Below are 19,153 nucleotides of genomic sequence, written 5' to 3'. Positions count from 1 at the left end.
CAAAAGCTTTTATAAAAAAACCTCAGCTTTCTTTCAATATATATATATATATATATATATATATATATATATATATATATATATATAAACTAGTAGATGATTTTAAAGTATTTACTTTATTATAATAACTAGAGATCTGCAATTTAATAAATTTCTATAAGTTAATCCTGTTTCTCTTATAACTATTCTATATGATATCTATTTCTCTTATAACAAAGTAGAGAGAATAGTTCTAAAATTATGTGTTACTAAACCTTGTTTTCATAATATCTTTAATATAAAATTATAAAAATCTCAAGAGTTAACGCTCACAAATCCTTTTTAAATGGTATTTCAATAAATCTAATTTTCAGTAAGTCTCAATAAACAAGAAAGTTTTAATAAGTTTAAATTACTACACCGCTGAACATTATAACAACACAACGTAACATAAGTAAGATTATTTTCAAAACTGTAACAACTTCAGAATATCAAATAGTTGGCGCCGAGGTAAAGGCGACAGGACGGTTCACCTACTGTTGCGATAGTCGTGGGTTCGAATTCTGCTGAGGCATAGTCGTAATGTTGTTTGTGATTGTTTAATATATGTGATTGTCCTAGGCAAGGGTGCAAAATTCGACAAGAAAAATTATCCCAGTCACGCCAGTAACCATTCTGGATAAGACCAGATCTCTTCCGGGATGATTTCTAAATTGGTCACTCGCCAATCGGTAGGTTTAATGCCGAGGACCGTGGAGTACCCCGTTAAACTGTAGGTCCGGTCTAGATAACCGCTTAGTTGGTAAAAGGAGATTTATTAACTGTTGATTTTTCATCACTTATCTATTGTATTAATCGTCAAACACCTTAATATTTAACAATGGTTTAAATAGTTTACAAATATACTGTTAATCATTCATAATCTCTTCTATTTGTCCTATATGTTTCGTCTATGCAAATGAAGTACCTAGCTTCATTTTAACTGCTGCATATTTTCATTACTTCATTTATGTTATTCATATTTTCCTTTTTTATCCTTAATTCTCAACTAAAATATATATTGCAAAAACGCGGAACTGATTATAAGAATAATTTCTGAACTTAAATTTTTAAATAAAATTGCATGGTTCTTTTCTTAATTATTCCACTCTACGGCCACCTCGTTGCAAATAGCTCATCATTAATTGGCTTCTATGGCTTTCCGCGTTTATCTACTGCTTTTTACTTTATCCTATGTCCTAAATGGGAACTAACAACTTATCAAAAATGAAGAATTAAAATTTTGTAGTACTCTAAAAAATTATCTCTAATTCTCTAAACTATAACAAGTTTTTAACACATTTTTCTTGCGTTCAACGTCTATGAACACTAAATAAACACTAAAACGAAAGGATTTGTAATAATTTTCATTAAAAATTAAATATTTGACAATGTATTTGTTATTTTTTCTTATATTAATGTTTTTTTTTAGTATAATATAGAAATGAAGAATATAAGAAGAATATACGAATATATGTACTTAAAATATTCTTAAATCATGTATTAAGAATCAATGTTGCCTAATGTGTTCGATCTTAATAAAATTCACGTAAAAAACTACTGAAAATTTTGAATAATTTTGAATCTCTTTTGGATCTGAACCCCTTTTCATCAAAAAGTTAGAGAAGTCTATTTCCAGTGCAAAGAAGATATCCTTAAAGAATCTACAATTTATTGAAGTTTAATTACGTCACAGATAATGTAAATCAGATATATGACAGCATTTTTTGCCTAATGCTAACTTAAATAACTAAAATGTACCTGCAAAATTGCACGTATGTACATAATCTTATTTGATATCTTGCCAAATGTGTGTTTTAACAAAAAACAGAAACAAAAATAACCGCCTACAATTTTTTGTTTATATATAGGTATTTCTGAATGAAAATGTTGGCGAATGTAATGATTAGTAAACCATAAATAACATTCCTAGACGTACAGCTGGCCCGATAAGCATTTGACCTACCCAGTTTATCCGGAGTGAACCTTGTGTTTCTGTTATTTGTTCTACCAATTCTCAGAAAATCTGTATATATTTTACATATATTATTGGTATTCTGAACGTAATATAATAAAATATAAATGAAAAATGAAATGAATTAGTGCTACCAGGATGTATTCGATATTTTGAGAATGTGTATATTTTATGCAACAACTAATACATATGGGAAGACATTATAATAACTAAAACAGTTAACTATACTCTTTCCAAAACAACAGTGAAATCATGTAATCAAACTTCATGGCGCTATAATTTCGCAATGTTGCCGCATCAACTTTCATTATTGGTTTATCTTGGCTTTGATATATAACAAAATTCTAATGTAAATAAAATACTGAAACAAAAATGATGTTATATAATGACATATATTATCTAAAAGCTTAAACTATAGTAAATAATACAGTCTCAGTAGTTATGGTATATGGTAAGTTCTTTAATAGCTGATTGTCAGATCAGAGTTAAAACATGTAGTCCACCCTGAACTTGAAGTTAAGCACTAACTTTGCTCCAGTAATAAAACAATTCCTTTTTCTAACATTAAATACAATATATCTGCAATAAATTATTAAAAAACATTATGAGTAACAAGACCTAGACAAATTTTATTCTAATATTACCAAGCATGGCTCAATTTGGTTCTATATTTTCAAATATTGATTCAAATTGAAATAACAACAACTCCTTTATTTTATTACATGTTTTTAAAAATTTTGTTATTTTAAAGGCAATGTCTGGAAGTTCTATTTTGGGTTATCTTAAATTCTTAAGTTATACTGTAGAGTTGAAATGTTGTTACATTTTAATAATAATGATAACACAATCATGAACAATAACAATTATATTATACAATGTTTGTTTTAATTCAAATATAGTCTATCATTATTAACGCATTTGTGATCAGTAAATACATATTAATTAGTTACATTGCAATAATAAATACGTTTGATTGTGAAGGTGTTAAAGTAATATAATTGATTTTAAAATATGAAGGTTAATATTAAAATGTTCCATCTTGTATTCTCTGTCTCGCCTATTAATTAAAGGAAGTTATTAGGAACAGTTTTACACAACAATAAACTAAATATAAGCAGCTTATAAGTTATTATATTACAACGTATCACAATTTATTCCCGAAAATAGAACAATATAAACGCAAAATTAAACCAAGACTAAGATTATTAAGAAAAATTGTACAATACTCTTTTTGTTCTTATCATATGTACAATATTATTTTCGAACTCCCAGTGTTTTTACTTTTACTAGTGATAGCAATGTGGTCGGAATTCGACCACGGTTTATTAATCATGTTTTTCTCACAATTCAGTAAAATTATCAAAAATAATATGCTAATGTTACTAAAATTTATTTTCAGAATAAATTTTTCAGTTCAATATAAGAACAGAAATATATTTGAAATATAACGTAAACTAAAGTAAAAAAAATGTCTTTATATTTATTTCTATCTGTGTTTGCATATTAAATTAATAATGCAATGAGACAGCCGAATATACATTAAATGAACTATTACATTTTCAAAACTTAGATCTATTAAATATATAATTAAAATAATAAAAAAATTAAAAGGATTAATTGTTATATGGTCACTTATATACTCACATAGCTTCCCCACACCCAAATATTCGTGAATGATATAATGTACAGATTCATAAAAATCATTTTGTGGATTTTTTTAATGTTTTCGTCGGTAACAACCTTTTTTGGGCGTCCACTGCGTTTACCGTCTTCGGTGCTCATTTCACAACGTCTAAACTTAGCATACCAATCCTTAATGTTTGATTTTCCTGGCTCAGTGTCCGGAGACTCGGCATGAAGCCAAGTTTTGTTTCAACTGTATTTTTTCCCATCAAAAATCAATAGTTTATTAACACGCGAAATTGCATTTTATCCATTTTTTCACAATAACAAAAGTTGAATCACTCAAAATGCTATAATTGAAAAAATACTTATCCGGTTGTTGTCAAATTTATATACCCATCTTCTGAGGATTAGCCATCCAATTATATTGGCGCCATCTATGTGTCAGGCCGGGGACTTTTCAATTGACCTATTACTTTTCTTAATCGCTAAATTATAACTACCATATTTCTTGAATAGTTTCAACAAGACGGTAATAATCACAAATGGTATAAAATCTTAAATGAAACTACTTATAACTAAATAAAATACCTTTCTTCAACTTTAATAGTTTAACAATAAGAGAATACTAATAAGCACAATAAGTCTTAGCTCACTCACTCTCTATTTTAATATAATTTCAAATACAAAATATAAGTATTTATCCATACATTTTTTGGGATTTGTTCATACTGGGATCTCTATCGAGTAGTACCTCTAGATCTTTTGCTTGGCCAGTGTAAGGGTTGTTTTCAACCGTCTAAGGACTTTATCCAAAATGTTGCTCACACTTTCATCACTTAGAGAATCTAAGGGATCTTGGCTGTTTAATAAATTCTTATTATAAAAGTCCTAATGTGATGAATTGTCAATAACAATTTCAAGAAACCAGTTACATATTCAGACTTTTTTAGATGAATTATAATTAAGAAGAGAAAACTCAGACTGTACATAAAGAGTATTCAAGAGACATTATTAAACGTAAATAATAAAACGAAAATGTTAAGAGTGAAATCCCATTATTCTAGTAATATATTAAGCCACTACCTTTCTTCATCATTAATAGTTTAACAATAAGGGAATAATAATATTTTAGCTCACTCACTCTCTATTTTAATATCATTTAAAATACAAAATATTAGTATTTATCCATACACTTTATGGAATTTGTTTATACTGGGATCTTCATCGAGTAGTAGCTCTAGATCTTTTGCTTGCCCAGCATAAGGCTTACTTACCTTCAACGGTGAAAAGAACCTTTGTTGGTTTCCAATTCGAAAGTATTAGCTAAGTGATCCACCTGTTGGAAGATCATCGTCAAAATGATCCCATAAATACCTCTTATTTAATATATAATTTAACATTGACAAGATCAACACCTTGTAAGTAACTGAAAGCAATAGAAAGTGAGTGATATCAGTGCATAATTTCGTAAATATAAAGTGGTTATATTTTACTTATTTAGAAATTAATTCTAATCTAATAAAACCTGAATTAAATTAATTGCGTGAATTAATGAGATTTGCAAAAACTCTCCAATGGTTGGAAAATCAATCGTGTCTCCTTTTAATCAATAAAACGGAAATAACGAATGCCGCTATAAATTATGCCGGACAATAATTTCCCGATTCAGTGATTTGAAAATATTTCTATCAATTTATTGCGTGGCAGCTAATAAGGGACCCTCCGGATTCTTTTCTTAAAATTGTTTAGCCGAAATGGCTCTTTAATTAAAAGACCGTGGTTTTGTTTTGTCTAAAATTTCACCGTTTTTTATCGCTGTAAACGCAGCAAATAGATAATGTTATAAAACGATAAGAGAACATTTTCTATATTTTCATAATTTATTCATTAGCTTTAATTATTTATATTTAAAGAAGTCGTTTAAATTTTAGTTTACGAAAATTATATTATTTCTAATAATTGTAACCTTTTTATATAGTCCAGGGGTCTAATTTATGAGACCATTTAATTGTTTTTCGTAATATTATGACACTGGAAAAGAATTATGACTTGAGACAAAAAAAAATGTAGCATGGTATCCTTATCCACCACTATCAAGAAACCGATGGGGTAGCTAAAATAATGAAATAACGTTCACCGATAACGAGAATCAGATTTTTGATATGAAAATGTAGTGAACGAAGAATTGAATAAAGAACTGCAACTAAGAAGAACATCAGAATAAGTCAGAATTAAGAACAAATAATTAAGAAAATGTATCAGAACTACTAAATAATTACAAGGAAGAATTGCTGAAGAATTGAACCAGAAGACCGAAAACGGTTAAACGTCGAAAAACATAAGAAATATCAAAATCACAAAGAATCAAAAATATTTAAGTGTATATATATTTTTCATTATTAATTAACCTCAAACACTAACCGGTCATATGATATTTGTACTATATTTTATTATTATCTATTGTAGCAATACGGTAAGTTAACACTAACAAGCTATTTGTTTTTTTATCTTAATTTGTATAAGCTGAAGATTCGATGATCGAATTAGTCACGCCGAAAGACCTAACCCAAGTTATTAAAACTGACATTAACCCCAGAAAATTACCAGGCTGTGATTTAGAAACAGGAGAATTACTACAAAAACTACCAAGATACGAAATAATAAAACTCACGAATTTTATCTATACAGCATTTAGATTAAAACATGTAGGCATTTTGATCCCAAAACCTGAGAAGTCGCTAAATGAAATAAAAGCCTATAGACGTATATCACTGTTGTCAGTAATATCTAAGGTTTTTGAAAAATTTCTGTTGAAAAGAATAAAACCGATCATAGAGAGAAAAAACTTAATACCAACACACCAGTTTGGGTTTATTAATAACCATTCAACAATTGACCAGCTCCACAGAATAACAGATATTATTGGAAAATCCCATAAATACAAAAAAGTATGCTCAGCTATATTCTTAGATCTAGCACAAGCCTTCGATGAGGTTTGGCATGAAGGCCTTGTTCATAAACTACAAAAAATGCTACAAAACAACACACCGAACTATTAAAATCATACATTACAAGTAGAATGTTTAGAGTCAAACAAGAAGGAGCTTAATGTACAATAAAAGAAGCTAAAGCAGGTGTACCATAAGGAACTGTACTGGGACCAATGCTTTCTCTACTCTACACTTGTGATAACAGGCAAGTGACAATATAAATAATTATAGACAAGCATGGAAAATAAGAATTAATGAAAGTAAATCTGTACATATGCAGTTCACTTATAAACAAACCGTACAAGCACCAATAATATTAAATAATACTGTCATTCCATATAGCAACAACGCTAAATATCTTGGAATGAATATTGATGCAAAACTTCGCTGGAAGGAACATATAAAGAAGAAAAGAAAAGAACTAAAATTGAAATATATGACAATGTACTGGCTAATTGGAAGAAAATCACAATTATCAGTACATAATAAATTGCTATTATATAAGCAAATACTGAAATCTATATGGACATACGGAGTTGAATTATGGGGATATTTTGCAAAGAGTAACATAAACAAAATACAAATTTTTCAGAACAATGTCCTGAGAGGTATTGTGGGTGCACCCAAATACTATAGGACTATTTACCTACATCGAGGCCTTAGATACCCACACTCAGTCAAGAAACGAAGAGAATTGCATGGGGGCATGAGGAAAGACTTCATTCTCATGATAATATTGAAATATTGCAGCTTTTGGATATCGCAAGAACCGGACACATACTCAAAAGAATCAAACCATCTGATTTTGTGTAGTGTTGTGTAGTGAGTTGCATATATTAGAAAATACAGCAGTGACATGTATAAACATTATTTCGCCAGAGACTGTAACCATAAAGACAAATTGTAGGTTAGACGGAAACAACTAGTAACAATGTAATAATTAAATAATTTATTAAAATAAACAGCGCGTCTTTTTAGATATTAATATATTCAAGGAAGAGTGAAAATAGATTGTATTTAATTTACAACCTGTTTTCTCTCCAGCATCTCAACAGCACTTTCGATAAAACAATCAACGCACGTCATAAATGCCGTATGATGTATTCGAATTCGGCTTGTAAACTCAATTTGGCAAGTTTACAAACTGTATTTAACAAACTGTACAACCATTCGACGGCACTGATGACGCATGTTACATATTTTATTCGAAGAATTATCGATTTAATAACCTTATTAAGATTTGTTTAACTAAATATTATTAGCAGAAAGCAATCATTAAATCTTTTAATAAAATCCGACTCTTACTAATTGATTTATTATTAATTTATTCTTTTTTTAAGTATTGTGATTTAATTTTACGTACTCTGTAGTATCCTTGTTGCAAACTATCCTATATATTCCAAAGTTACTGTATAAAAGCTTTTTTTCACCAGGAAAGTTTCTAAAGGTTTTTGTTATTTGACGCCTTATTTCTACAGGACAAAAATCAGAGCTTTATCTCTGGTATTCGAAAAATCTATCTTCGTAATAATCTAGTACATACTTGAGATAAAAATTGTATCTTATTTGTTCATACTCCAGTTAATGAACTGCTTGCATGTTGCACAATAAGATATGCTTGGCCCAGAACTTTTCGGTATATACTTTTCCTAGCTTTTTAGTACTAACAATTGGCAATATTTTTCTATAGGTGTGGTATTTCTTAATGTTTTTGAATGGACCATATTGCTGAAAATGCACGTCAAAATATTATTAGAGAGTTTGACCTATATACTTGTGTATTTTATCACATTTTATTTTACTGTGTCATAAATTTTTGAGCTGCCTCTCGCAATTTATGAAAGAAGAATAAAAAATTAAGTGAGGCTAGCGAAAATGACTAAAAAAGGAAATGTTTATACTGTATACAATGCGTCATATTTTATAGTAAGTTATTTGTTATATTCAGTCATAAATTAATATAATTATGCACTATTTATCTAGAAATATAAGTGATAAATATGTAGCATTAAGCTAGATTAAATTAATATTATCTTGAATAAAATTTACAGTTTTCGTTTTACGGTTTTATAGGCACTTGCTTTGACAATGCGTATTACAAACACGCATTAAATATGTTATTGCATTCTGTAAAAATTATTTGTTACTAAATATAGAAGTTACGTTTTACCCGTTAGTTAATAATAAATTCAGATAATACCTTTTTACAATGTCCAGTAGTTAAAGGTGCTTAATATTTATAATATATATATCGTTGAATTATTAGATTATTTAATACATTTTGTCGTCTGCTAAGTCGGATATATATGCACGATAACATTTTATCTTCCTTCGGAATTTTTATACAAATAATGTCGGTTGTTGCATTCTTGCCTAAGGACAATTACAAATGTTGAACAATCGAACATAAATTTACGACCTTGCCCCAGCAGGATTCGAACCCGGGACTATCGCAACAGTAGAATGGCAGTCCTGTCGCCTTTACCACTGTGCCAACCAAGCCGGCTATTGAGTCATATCCGAATATATCTTCACTTTATATATCTTTATTGTTAATAAATGAAGCCACTATTATGCTGCAGTTTTTTAAAATTATAAATTTTATCCAAAATGTTGCTCACAGTTTTCCCAGTTAGAGAATCTAAAGGATTTTGGCTGTTTAATAAATTATAATAATGTTATTATAAGAGTCCTAATGTGATGAATTGTCAATAACAATCTCCATAAACCACACTTACATATTCAGTCTTTTTTAGATGAATTGTAATTTAGAAAGGAAAATCCAGACCATACATTAAGAGTACTCAAGAGACATTATTAAATGTAAACAATAAAACCAAAAGGTTAGGAGTGAAGATCTCTCATCATGCAAATCCTTTAATTCTAGTGATATTAATATATAAATTAAGGATATTAAGGAAGTTACTGGCTATTAAGCCAGTAACTTCCTTCGTCTTTATAGTTTCCGCTCTTTCATTGAGAGAGTCGGATAAATAGAGATAAATAATTATGGTGTAATGACTTTACTACTTGCCATCAGTTATTAACAAGAAATTTGCTTTATATTATTTTGAGTCTATTTTTATTTTCTTGTAGATTTTTTTGTAATATACAGCGATGGCTATAATAAAAGTATTAAATGAAATATTATAATTCTATTCATGATTATTGTAACGTCGATTTCATTGTTTTAGACATGCTTAGCACAATCTCAGTTATAATTTCTTTTGTTAATTAGTTAATGATAACATTCATACACTATAAATGTAAGTTAATGAGATTTGCTTTGCTTCAATCTTACTTTATATATATATATATATATATATATATATATATATATATATATATATATATATATATATATATATATATATATATAAATAATATCTGACATTTCAGATCATATCATTGATTGGAATGATCATATTTAGTGCGGATTGATTTTGTACATTTGTATGACCTTTTCTCGTGTATAAATCGAACAAATATATTATTTAATTAATCAATTAAGTTAATATTAACAACTATTTATTTTTTTCAGGTAAGAATTTGTTATCAATTTGGACTACTACTAATATATGGAATAACGTAGAGTAAGTAAAAATAAATATTTATTTTAACAAGAACATTAACGCTAATAATCATCTTTATAATTAGTGGACTATTTCACTTTTTATTTGATATATTATGTAGCTTGTTTTTCTTGTGTCATATTTTTTTCTATTGCGGGATGATATAATCGTTCGTGCAGCAATAATGTAACTTTTGCATCACTTACAAAGTCTAATCGATTATGGTCATTCGAAAGATTAATTGATGTGAATCTCTCTACTATTCACTACTATAACAAGAGATTTTCATTCAAATTGTTCAGTAGACCTGATCTAATTGCGGTAATAAGTATTGTTCCATTTTAGTAGGTAGAACTATGCTACTTTTTGTTGCTTAATATTAAATCCAAATAATTTAGAGAAAGGCATTGCAAAATATTTCATTTTGATTGAAATATACAACAGCACTAATCCTTTTTTTATGCTTTGTCTCTTTTTAGTATTATTTAAGATGATACAACTTACAACAATATATGTATTTGAAGACTTATAATTTTATAAATATTTAAAAAATTCACTGGAAACCCAAACTTCATTAAATAAAGAGTATGTTTGTCTCGATATTCTATAAAATATTATGTAGAGGAACGTCAGCAAGGGGATGTAAAATAAAATATGATCTAAATCCTGATTATCAGATTACATGAAATAAATGGTGTTACGTTTTCCTGAATTTCCAAGTGTTCTTTTGTGAAAACAATATTAATACCGACATTTTTTAATAACAGAGAACGGATATTTTTATAAAGCATGCAAAAATTACATACTACATAAATATTTAATGGTCAATTAGTAAACAATATGACGACTAAATGTTGATAAAACCAGTTTAAAACAAATTATTTTATATTGCTGATTATTTGTGGCTTAACATCCTGAGTAGCTCTATTGGAGATTTTAATTCATTAGGATTGTGTCAAACAGTGTGCCCTTTATTTGTTGTAAATGAAATTAGTTTAAGTCCAATGGCATAGCTGCTGTAATAAAGACTCTACAGTCGGTAGTTGCCATCTTCATTTAAGCTAATAATTAATAGGTTAATTAATAGTCTGAAAATTATATACGGTGTAGGAATGTTCGCCTGGTTGGTCGGAATGTTATCGATGCGATTATTTGTCCTCCCTTAACACTCACTATTATTTTGTGGAAGGAATTTAGATCAGAACTGTAAACACTGGTTGAAGAAGTACTTGTTTATTTCGATTTATTGATATATAAGTGATCGACGGGAGAATGGATAGGATATTAGGTTAGGTAAAAAACATAGGTGCGGTAGCGCCATGGAAGTCGTACGGTTACAAGGGGGTAGAGAAAGGAAAAGAGAGCGAGACGCCGTCGTGGTGGTCTTTTATAGCCGGGAACCGCATGGTACCAATCCACCAGCGTTGCCAATATTTGATTTTGTTGTAGATGAATGCGTAGTGGCCTAAAGGTTTGTAGCGGTCGCTAGAGTATGTTTTAGGGATTGTTTGCTACCAGTTTGTTCTCTATATAAGCTCTAAGGTATATACGAGTTTTGTCTGGCTTATTTAATTAGTTTTATTGAAAACTAAATTTTTTTTTAAATGTAATATTACAATAGTGTAATTATGAAAAATAATGTAGTAGAAAAATAATGTTTAACTTTTTAGATATGTAAGAGGTGTTTTATTAATAACTATTACATTTTCGCAATGCAAATACTTTGCATTGTTATTAAAAATTTTGAATACTTAGACAGAAATTTCGTTTCAAGAATCATCCAACAGATACTTTTATTAAATGAAAATATAATAATTATTAATAAAACACCTCTTACATATCTAAAAAGTTAAAAAACGTTATTTTTCATAATTACACTTAATGCGTTGTAATATTACATTTTTTAAAATGGGCACTTGTATGAAACTACCAATTATTTTAGTAGAGCAAAACTGTAAATTATAACTGTATTCGATATTTAATTATCATTTAATTAAATTTTAATAGTGTTACAAATCATGAAAAATGTCATTAAATTATGCAATTGTAAGATACGGTGAATCCTAACCAATTAAATTATGTAAAGTGTGTTTATAAATCAATGATAATTGTACAAAACGGTTATCATACACTATTATATTATGCTCTTGTATAAAAAAGATTTTTTTAAATTTAATATTAAATTTTCCAACTTTATGACAGTTGTGTAGCAATTATTCTAATAGTTAAGATTTATTTACAAGTACATATTATATAACGTTAAGGAAAATATAATTTTTTTTTCTCCTAATAGAAGTCTCTGATGCCGTATATATCTATTCATACTTATAAAATTTTATAGAATGTCCTATATAAAAAGATAGTGTCATTCATATCGCTAACATAACCTGTCATTTGGATTCAATTTTCAACCTATTACTTATTAATTTATCTTATTTTTAATTATCTACTCTTTTTAATAAACTCACATTGATATTGGCAATGTATTACTGAATGTATATATTACTGAAAGTAAATTTAATTCCATTGTCCATTTATTACACTGTATACATAAAAACAGAAAGATCCATTACATTTATAGACGACAAACAAGTATTAATGTCCCCAGGGTACATTTCCCCAAATCAAATTATTGATACCTATATATACTATAATCTGAAACGATACCCTAATAGTTTTGAAACTGTAAGTAGGGCCTTGGGGTTACCTGATAAATGAACAAATAAGGGATATCATCTAAGGTAACCCTTTCATAATTTGAATATTTTGGTGTGTTGATATGAACAAATTTCCTGTATATTGGAAGGTATATTTGTATGACATATTGTAGGCGATATATTTGTGAATAAATTAATTTTTTTTTAGTTATGTTATTCCAAACAATATAAAACAAAGCTTTTATTCGAACATTAATATTGATACATTTTGGAAAAATACTTCTGAAGTTTTATTACTTCAATTAATAGAGATACAACTAGTATTTCCACAGCATTACTGCTTATGTCAGAAAATAAATCAAGGACTAGATTAAAAGCTGAGTATTGACTGAGAAATATTTTTTAATTATTAACGTAATTTGCAATTGTTTTAACAATGCACACTGATTCTCTACTATAGACCCTTTAACCAAATATCACTATTTTAATGTTTTAAAAATAACTTCACTGAACTACATCAAATTTTTTTAGTCTTATATAATCTCGTAACTAAGGCAGAGTTATCTAGAATCTGGAGAACCACAACATTGGTGTTGGTAAAGCTTTGTTTATGTTTTTGGGTATAAAGTTATCGATAATTTCTACCTTCAGGTCCCCATGCAGATTGTCATTATGAATTACCATGAAGAATCAACATTAGCTCGCAGTACAGTATATTTTGGAATTTGTGTATAATATTTCTATTATTTGTACATACAATGTAAATTCACACTGATTTCAAGACTTTTTGGTTTACCCAATAGCCAATACATTTTTCAAAATTTAGTTGAGTTTTTTCTTTACATGCTTCGATCTGAGTTTAACATCAAGGTTCATGTCAATATGGACATACATATATCCGGGATCGGGTCCAATATACTTCCCTGTTACATACCTGCTTGTATTGTCCTCAAGTTTGAGTAAGCACCTAGTTGAACTGTGAAGTGCCGGCCAGTTACGGTCATAATAAATATTATGTGTAAAGTACATATGTCCATGTGCTTTAGATTTCTTGATAAATGACATAACATTTATATTTCTTATTGGGGATACGTATTAAATTCTTCATATTATTTATGTACTTGGCAGCTATCCATTAGAAAGTCACAAAAATGGACACAAATAATTTTGGTAATATATTGATAATCAATCTAAGAGGAAATATGTGCTAGTGGTGTATTTGTATCTCTAAATTCCTATATACACTTTTATAATAACCATTATAGTGCCTATTTTTCATAGTGAACATAATGATTGGAAATTTCCTTCATATTTGCTAAAAAATTAAAATAGCATTTACTCATTGAAAAAATGTCTTGTGATGTATGTCTTCTATCTTGGACTGGATATATTTAATTGATGTTATTTCAAATAGGATCGTTGAAATTTGAGCTGTTTTTAATTAGTAGAATTAAATTTGAGCAATGTTAGGAATCTCGTTAAAATTTATGTTTAAAAAATAAGTTTTCGTTTTCGTAATAATTTTTATTCTCAAATGTAAAAATTTTGCTGATATTATTGACACTACTAAAATCAATAAAACATAGGTATTAGTCATAGAGACAAAAGCTAGAGCTAAGTTTTACATTGAACGCGACAACAGATATACAACTGAGAATAAACTTAGCATGATAGCACTAATGCTATGCAATTATATTTTATTGTTTTTGGTTGAAAAAAAAACTTCTGTAATCTAAAATATTAATTAGAGTAATACGTAATATACGAAAATAAATATGAGAATGGACGAATTTATTAAAGCTAGTAGTCAGCAAGTGGTAGACTGAACGAAGCCAAAAGTTTGAGAGGTACAAAAAGCTCAAATATAACTCCAGTTTTTCGAAAACGCAAATTTTCATTAAATGTTAAAAGAAGAAATATAAAAAAGACGGGGGGGGGGGCTTCCGCTAGAAAATAAAATAAAACTCTACAATATTTACTGATTGCCTTGATTATACTCGCGATACCATCTGGACAGTTAAAAGACAATTATCATGATAGATCATTCGGGAACAAATATTAATAAATTCGAATACCAAACAAATTATTTCTTTACACGCTATAATAAAATACAAAACAATTATTTCCTTTTACTTGTTTATATAACATACTAGATCTAGATCTAAATACATTTCAGTCTGACCATTTGTACATAATGGTTTTGTGTTTCTATTTATTATATTGCATTATAAAACTAACAGCCTTTAAGTTTACTGGTTTACGTTAATTGGTTATATAATTAGTTAATTTTTTATGAACCATTAAAATTCCATTTAAAACTCATTATTTAGGCTTTTTTATATTTGTATTTATTGAAACACTCTAAAGAAATGCAGGATAATGAATAGCTTTAGAAAACGGCTTGTTTATTTGGACCAGCTTCCGTAAATTATATAGTAAAGTAATGATCTTGTTTTAAAAAATATACTTCCATTCAGTGTTAATTAGATACTGAATATAGAATAAAACCGTCGGGTTAAATAAGTAGGACTTTCTTACTATTTTTAGTATAGAAGCTAGGGTATTGAGGTATTGTGAAAAAAGAATGTGCCTTTTAAAGGAAGGCCAAGTGGGAGAATTGATGGAGAGAATAATGGATATTTTGATGAAAATAAAGCGAATAGGTGTTACTGTGAATAGTATACTGTGTGTAGTGAATGATCAAATGTCTGGGAACAAGTTTGTTGAATATAAAGTTTATTGAATTGAACGCATTTTAAAACATATTTCTTAAATTTGTGTTCTTTTAATGAACAAATATCTTTTTAAATTAATAAATATGTTTTTAATTCACAAGAATAAGTTAAAGTAAAAGGTCTTGTCATCGTGCTGCTAGAAATTTGTAATTAATTTGTAACTAAATAAGCTTAGTAATAATTTAGGAATGAGACTGATTTCAATTTCCATAGCAACATCGAAACACTGAAGTAAATAGTGACAATAATAATTTAATATTTCAAAGGCAATTTATTTTGATGATTGAAAAAAGATAATAGAAATTTTATTTTAATTTATTTAACCAGTTATGTTAGTAATATATAATAAATCTTAATTTTATATCTGATGTTTAGAGCAGTTATTCCATTTAAAATAAATTATAAATATTTAAATATAAATTACACAGGTCTACAATATAACAAATATTTGAATATTCTCAATTGATTTGTATGTATTCTGGTATACTGTATGGTCAGGATTTCTTTGAAATGTGTTTAAGATCCAATGCGGTACAGTATAATAGATTCGCATATATTCATAAAAAAAACAACTACAAAAATTTGGCATTGCTTGTTGGCAAATTAAAACAACAAGAGAGACCTGGTTGGCAGATGTAGCCTTGTTTCCCTTGTTTGTTATGTCTATGGTATAGCAGAGCTCAAATCACTGGATCAAGAATAAAATTGGTCAAAATAACGTCAACCAGGATATATTCGTACGTCCACATATAGTTCTTTTACCAATACCACATAGTAGGGATTGATGAAGCAATTTGTAAAAATTCTTAAAGGTGGAGTTACAAGATACATACAAATACATGTATTCAAAGCTTTCAGTCCTTACGAAAGCAAAGATGAGAGAATTTATTTTCGTGGACCAGATATCAGATTGGTTATGAATGACGCACAATTCATCAAGACTATGACGGATTCTCAAGAACAATGGCAGACTTGAAGAAAGTATGAGGTCAAAGAGAAATTTTTAAGCAATCATAAAGGTACTAATTATAAGTAAAATAGCCAAAAGAATTCCGAATGTGTCTGAAAGTGCATTTTATTCATTCTCACCTGAACCATCTGCTGCAAATTTGGGAGAAGTGGGTGAAGAGCAAGTTAAGCCATTTAACCAAGACATTAAAGATTAAGCCACTGTTTTATTTTTAGAGATATCTTTTACGAGTCTTTCCACAAGTGAAAATGTATAAAGAGAGCCTCACTGAAAACAAGTAGAAAGAGATGAATTAAGAATAATGAATCAGCAAACTGAAAGAAAGTCAATATTGTTTTACACGATGACGATAATAACGATGTGAACGTGTGCTAATGTATCGTTAATAGTTTGTGAATGAAATAATATTTTACAAGCCTATTATCTTTTATTTTAACATAAAGTCTCGTTTAATATAATGACCCAAAAGTCAAACCAGAATCAGAAATATTACGGCACAGGACCGAAATAGCTCTTAGAATTTTTTGCAGAACTGTACTATCTGAGATATCTGAGTGTTAAATCGAAATTCCAATATTAATTCTTCTGTTTAATTCTAATTTATGATATGCCTACATCACAAATATTTCGGTCATGCGTTTCGAAATCACGCCCAAAATATCATGTAAATCCCATGTAAATATCAGCCACATACGAGATGATGTCGAACGTAAATATTTGACTAACTTAATAATAGTGTCAAAAACCTTTAGCGCTTCTAAATTAATCAAATATCATAAACAAACTGGCCCGTTATTATCGACATCGTGTAAAACAATATTGACTTTCTTTCAATTTGCTAGTCATTCTTGATTCATATCTTTTAAAGAAGCTAATTTTAACAATTTAGAGCAATTATGTTAAAGCTAGTTACGAGGCATTATGTATTCAAATATTATTTCAAATTCGAAATCCGGCTAAAACAACATTTATCACCTTTTACTATTGCCCTTGTTTTTAGCATAATTGTTTTAATTGTTAATATTTAACTAGGTGTATGAAAAAGTAATCAATCTCTTTTAAACTATATATTGTTTTATTCATTGGTGATGAGTAATGATAATTTACATGTAAAAATTGACATTACTTATATAACACTTACATTATAACAGGTCAATTTAAAAGTCCTCGGCCTGACACATAAATGGCACTACTAGAATTAAATCTATATGTTTTTTAGTTAGCCCTGAACTTCAAAAGATGCGTGTATAAATTTGACAGCTATCGGAACAATAGTTTGTGAATTGTAGCATTTTGAGTGAAGCAACTTTTGTTATTGTGAAAAAATTTATAAAAAGGAACTTCGCGTGTTGATAATTTGCTTTTTAAAGGGAAAAAATACAGTTGAAGCAAAAACTTGACTTGATGCGGAATTTCCGGACTCTGCCCCAGGAAAATCAAAATCATCAAGGATTTCTATGCTAAGCTTAGACGTGGTGAAATGAGCACCGAAGACGGTCACGCAGTGTACGCCCAAAAGAGGTTGATACCGATGAAAACATTAATAAAATCCACAAAATGATTTTCATTGACCATAAATTGAAACTTAATGAAATAGCAAGCACTCTAAAGATATGAACTAAACGTGTACATTATATCATTCACGAATATATGAGAAAACTGTTTGTGTAAAGTGGATGCAGCGCGGGCTCACTTTTGACCAAAAACAACGACGAGTTGATGATTCAGAGCAGTATATAAAAATGGTCAAGCACAATTAAAACGAGTTTTTGCATCGATATGTGAGAATGGATGAAGCATGGCTCCATCGTTTCACTCCTGTCCAATCGAAAGTCATCCGAGTGGAGTGCACACGATGTATTTTAGAATGCCCATAGATTAATTTTCATTGATTACCTTGAAAAGGGAAGGACCATTAGAAAGTGTTGCTTCACCAAGACAATGCAGTCAAAAATCTATGAATTGGGCTACGAATTGCTTCCTCATCCATCGTATTTCCCAGATTTGGCCCCGAGCTACTATTTCCTGTCCTCAGATTTCAAAATGCTCTCTGGGAAGAAATTTTCGCCGAATTAAAAGGTGATCGACAACACCGAGACCTATTTTGAAGCAAAGGACAAATCGTATTACAAAAATAGTATCGAAAAGTTGGAGTCATCCGTGAAAGGAATTATGTTATGTTATAAAAAAAAAACTAATTTTGCCCATAAAAATAAAAATAAATTGTGTTTTACTATGGTACGCCGGTGACTTTTCAATTGACCTACTATTTTTAATTATATATCGAAGTAATGAGTTGCTGGAATATGTTTTTAACATGTGAACTGGATCTTAGTTCAACGCGCAAAAGTTTAAATTAACAACATTTTCACTCACTATTAATTAATTTTACCATAACTTGAGTTACAGTAAAGTAGATGAAGACAATATGGATAGTGATATAGAAGATATTGAAGTCAGTGTGAGGTCTAAGTAGTATAGAAAGAGGTCATTTCGAAAATTATTTTTATTGGTTAAGACGAAATGTTTATGGATTAGCGCAAGGTAAAAGTATATTTGAATAAATATCATCCAAGAATGATGTAAATAAATGAATACGTTTGTATAACA

The 19,153-nt window shown here is 28.7% G+C and overlaps 1 long non-coding RNA gene across 1 annotated transcript; it reads right to left on the bottom strand.

Moving 5' to 3' along the window:
• Positions 1 to 2,369: 2,369 nt before the first annotated feature.
• LOC143206892 (uncharacterized) lies at positions 2,370 to 3,781 on the bottom strand. The gene is made up of 2 exons (XR_013008554.1): positions 3,638 to 3,781; positions 2,370 to 2,572 (listed from the first exon to the last, which is right to left on the bottom strand). It is a non-coding gene; the product is annotated as an uncharacterized LOC143206892 (long non-coding RNA).
• Between the last annotated feature and the right edge of the window lie 15,372 nt (positions 3,782 to 19,153).

The sequence above is a fragment of the Rhynchophorus ferrugineus genome, unplaced genomic scaffold (assembly GCF_030347505.1).
Source record: "Rhynchophorus ferrugineus isolate W39M unplaced genomic scaffold, kcgeb_rfMv2 rfM1, whole genome shotgun sequence".
Classification (NCBI taxonomy): domain Eukaryota; kingdom Metazoa; phylum Arthropoda; class Insecta; order Coleoptera; family Curculionidae; genus Rhynchophorus; species Rhynchophorus ferrugineus.
This window is presented reverse-complemented; position numbering and strand designations above follow the sequence as displayed.